The following is a 4892-nucleotide window of genomic DNA, read 5'->3' on the forward strand; positions in this document are numbered from 1 at the left end:
CATCGATTCCACTCCAGCAGATGGAAAACGTAATGCAGCTTCCTACTCCTCTCTGTTACTCTCATTTGGTAATCGGAGTACAGCGGTCCAGCGATTTATGTTTCTGGACACCATAAAATACACAGAGATTTCTTTTCATTGACACCGATACATATCCGAAACCTGTGATCATCACTCGGGACGATTCCCCCGAAAGCCAAACTAGTTAATAGATGCTCTGGAAAAGGGACGACAGAATGTACTATGAGTAATTTAAAGCACATACGGGTCATAGAAGGGGTTGAGAAAATTGACTTATCAAGGAAAATCAAAGGACGTACTACTCGTGCATATTTCTATATAAAAACGTAAATTATTGATTTGCATTAATTGTATTTCTTATAATATATTTTATTTTGCAATATATAACTGATTATTATATATAGTACAACATGCAACATATGTAAAATGTCTGATGTGCTGTGCTTCTCCGTGTGGGGCGTCGCTCAGTCGGATCTGATGGGGTTGGAAAGGTTCTAAAAGTAGAATCACTGTGACTAATATGAATTGATTGAAATGACTCGGCGTTTATTTCTTTTAAATAAGCTCTTGATTTGATCATGAAAATGGAAAAAAAAAAAACTCGTGATTGGGATAGTTTTATCCCTTGATATGTCAATTCGGTTCAAAATGAATTGATTGAGCTCATGTAACTTCCAATACCAATGAACCATCAAAATATACCTCGACCTGAAAATGAGCTTTCAATGATGGATTTTATCTATGGTATAAAGTTTGAAATCCAATGAAAGAAAAGAATCTCTCGTCACCATGGTCAAGCCATGGTCCGATCGAAATTAGTCGGAGCTAATAGATGGAAACAACCATAATCTCCCCAACCCAGATTAGTTATAGCTAATAGACTAGAATAACCGTGGTCTGCCCCAAAAGGGATTCTTAAAAGGATCGGTCGCGCGGATGGCGAAGTGTGTCCTCTTCCCATAAGTTCCACAATTTAAAGAAGCCTGCCCTCCACGTTTGCCTCCTCATCCCTCTCCCTCTCTCTCTCTCTCTCTCTCTCTCTCTCTCTCTCTCTCTCTCATATCTTCACCAGAACTATACAGTAGCAGTCAACACAGTCCCAAGATTAAAGACTCGACAACACTCGCCGTTGATGTTACATTGGTGATCAGCTGTAGTTAATCGGGGAAGCACCGATGGCGGAAACGCCAAACTCCGAGGCCGAGTCTAGCACCGATGCGGTGCCGCGACCAATGGGGGACGCGAACCCGACCCGGAAGAGGGGCCGGGAGGGGATGGGGAGCGGGACCAAGCACCCGACCTACCGGGGTGTCCGGATGAGGACGTGGGGAAAGTGGGTGTCGGAGATCAGAGAGCCCCGGAAGAAAAGCCGGATCTGGCTCGGCACATTCTCCACCGCCGAGATGGCGGCCCGTGCCCATGACGTCGCCGCCCTAGCCATCAAGGGCCCTTCCGCCATCCTCAACTTCCCCGACCTCGCCCCTCCCTCCCCAAGCCCGCCTCCTCCGCCCCCTGCGACGTCCAGGCCGCTGCTACCATCGCCGCATCCATGGAACACCTCCTCCCACCACGCTCCCCAACTCCCTCCGCCCCCGCCGCTGCGGAGCCGTGCCCCTCCACGTCTTCCTCCAACTCCACATCCGCTGCAGCCTCCTCATCGTCCTCATCCTCGGAATCAATGTGGCCTGGGGGCGACGCGTCCACCCCGGAGCAGGAACTAGGTGAGATCGTGGAGCTGCCGAGCCTCGGCACGTGCTTCTTCGAGACAGCAGAGACCAGAAGCGAGTTCGTGCTCGTGGACCTATTCGATCGGTGGGTCGACCCGCTCGAGTGGTATGGGCCGGACGATCCCAGGTCCGGCTATTTCATTAGTGATGATCATCAGATAACATCAATGCAAGAGGAGAGCGCAGTTACGGGTGGGTTCGAGGCCTCACTGTGGGAGCATTAAATTACAAAATTACGCCAAAATTTGGTCCTTCTTGCCCTCTGTCTCATTTTCTAATTAAATTTTTAGTTTCATGTTCTATCTCTTGTTTTGTCATCTTCTTAATATATAGGATTTTTATTTTTTGCCCTTTTTATTATACTTCTCTCTATTTTATTTTTTAGATTTTCGTTTGAATATTAACCCATTTTGATTTACCCCAAGGGGGTCAAAATGGAATAAAATTAGGGGAAAAAAATTAAAATCAAAATCAAAAGTAAAGGCCCTAAATTCCTTTCTTTCTCATCAAGTTCTTGTGCTTCTTTCTAGGCAGTGATTTCTTTCTGTCAATGACTTCTTTAATGGTAAAAGCCATCTTGCAATATGAAAATGCAATATGCTTCTTGACAAGAGCATAATGAAGAACTATACGAATAGTGCGCGGCTTTATGATCATCTTATGAGATATGTGAACGTGCAGTCCTGTTCTTTTCATTATTCATGTCGTATTATTACGAATTGGTCGCACTACTCAATATCTGAAATCGGGAAATTGTGATCCCGCCCTACTTATGAAAGGGCTAAGATGGCATTTTTTTTTTTCGTTCGAAGTAATTGAGAACATGTTAAAGTGCTTTTGGACTCAGGAGATTGTGGGGGGGGGGGGGGGGGGGGGGGGGGGGGGGGGGGGCAGAGCTTCTCTTTTCAGTGACATCCCACAGGTTCAAGACAAATACAAGTCCCTTTCTCTCTTCCTTTCACATTCTTCTTGCTTTAATCTTTTCTTTTCATAAGTCCTAACTATTATTTTAGAGATTACGTAGAGAGCTCCATAGACTTAGTCTAGGACGGAGCCAGAATTTTCTTTAATGCATAAATAAAATGAGCTACAAATTTCAGGGGCAAGTGCCCCTCAAGATCCTATGGCTCTGTCACTGAATTTAGTATAATAAAATAAAAAAAATCTAATAGATAATAAAAGGGCACATATGGCATTCAAAAAATATCGAACTCATAACCTCTTAATTACCAGGTGAAAGTGTGCTACACCCTCTTTGATATCCTACATTAATTATTGACGTGAGAATAAGTCGTACATTGATTTTTCTTTTTTATGGACATGAATCATTGATCTTTTCACCAATAATTGATTGAAAAGCCTCCACTTCTATTCTACTAATTACGCTGATAATAAAAATCTGGAACTTAATCTTTCACGGTAATTAGTACAATTTACCGGAGATCATATATGTTCCTCCTTTCCCTCCCTTCATATATAATGAACAAGTAATCAGAGCGATTTGTATTAATAACTGATCAGCAATTGAGGATTATTTTAGTGTGATATATACAGTATGCTTGATTTCTCAGTCTGACAATTCGAGGGAGTGTAATTGATGTGGACACAGAATAAGTGCGTAAGACAACATAGATTAAATCGGTCACTAAGCTAATTTGACATAGGTTTGCTCATGATAGAAGCAGATCGAGTCAGTAGTTGTAATGAGATGTGTCCTTAGATGGGTTTGACTCATATAGGACACCAATAATTCGAGAGATGAGTACTTGGCTAATCAACATATATATGAAAGAGTACTGAATTTTTAAGGCGCTATCGTTATTATTGGGAGTTATAAGGATTGCAACATGATTGGTTACTATTAGTAAGTACTTAGTATATTTCGAGCTTACTACAAATTTAACCTGACCAAGTTAGCATGTCTTTCAAATAAGAGCTTTCTTGATATATATATATATATATATATATATATAAGATATTAGAAGTCCATAGACCCAATACAAAGATAAGAAATCCAGTGAAATAATAAAATGACAAATAAGTTCATTTATAAGAACTATAATCACTGTATTAGATCTTTCGCCTCTATTATAACCGAAAAAAAAAAATTTAACACTTTATAATCACACTTCTGTTTTTCTCAGTCATGATTAATTGCGTAAAAATACTAAACATTTGCTGCCAAGTAATAGCAATCTAATCTATAAACCAAAAGAAAATAACAATCTAATCCAACATATTTCAACTATCGTAAAAAGAGGCTTGTAGTTTCAAATCGTTACTAATAAAAGTTAAGGTGGCTCATTGACTCATTGTCGACAGCCTACTTGTCGAGGTCGCCATTGACAATTGGTCAGTAGTGAGCCACCTGAACTGCTCTGTATTGAATACAAGTCGTTATGTACTTTTAAATTTAAAAAAGGGTAATTTTCGCATTATTTACAGCCTTACTTATTGTTGTAATATTGAAAACATGGTAAAATTCAGTAGCATGATTTTTTTTCTTGCAATAATTTGAATGTCAGGATGTGATTCTAATTGACCGTAATTGTTTTACCCATTTACGTGATTCACATTTTTTTTTTTTGCATTCAGAATTGTGATGATATATAGTTTCTTGATCCAGTCTGTACTATAATGGATTGAGTGATCTCTCCTGGCAGATACATGTACTTGGATTATAAATGCATGTCAAATATATATGTATAGTATATATAAGCACATTATACATAGATTATTTCTATTTACACATTTAATATATAGTATATGAATTTAATAATCTTTATTTGCTATATGTTCATTAATTTCATGGTTTGGGAATTTTGATATTCTCATGCCTCCTCTTAGTTTGTTAGATTGGCCTTTTCAATCAACAGTATCCCTAGCCCAACCACCATATACGTGCATCTCCCTCACCTCTCAATAATCATTGACAATTCGGGCAAGACAAACTGGTGAGATTCGTATATCAGTGCTCAATTAACGATTTAATAGAAAACCATTATTCGGTTCGTTTTTTTGTATGGATAAGATATATAACATATATGATTTGATCAAAGATAACGTATAATTATGTCCAATCAGATTGGCAAGTACCTTTTAACGTTACATTGGCGAGCGTCGAACTTTCTTGCCCCAATCGAG

At 39.6% G+C, this 4892-nt stretch overlaps 1 pseudogene; it reads left to right on the forward strand.

The window, feature by feature from the left end:
- The first annotated feature begins 848 nt into the window (after window positions 1–848).
- LOC116194278 lies at window positions 849–2359 on the forward strand (annotated as a pseudogene).
- The last annotated feature ends 2533 nt before the right edge of the window (window positions 2360–4892 follow it).

This window comes from Punica granatum, chromosome 2, assembly GCF_007655135.1.
Source record: "Punica granatum isolate Tunisia-2019 chromosome 2, ASM765513v2, whole genome shotgun sequence".
Lineage (NCBI taxonomy): Eukaryota > Viridiplantae > Streptophyta > Magnoliopsida > Myrtales > Lythraceae > Punica > Punica granatum.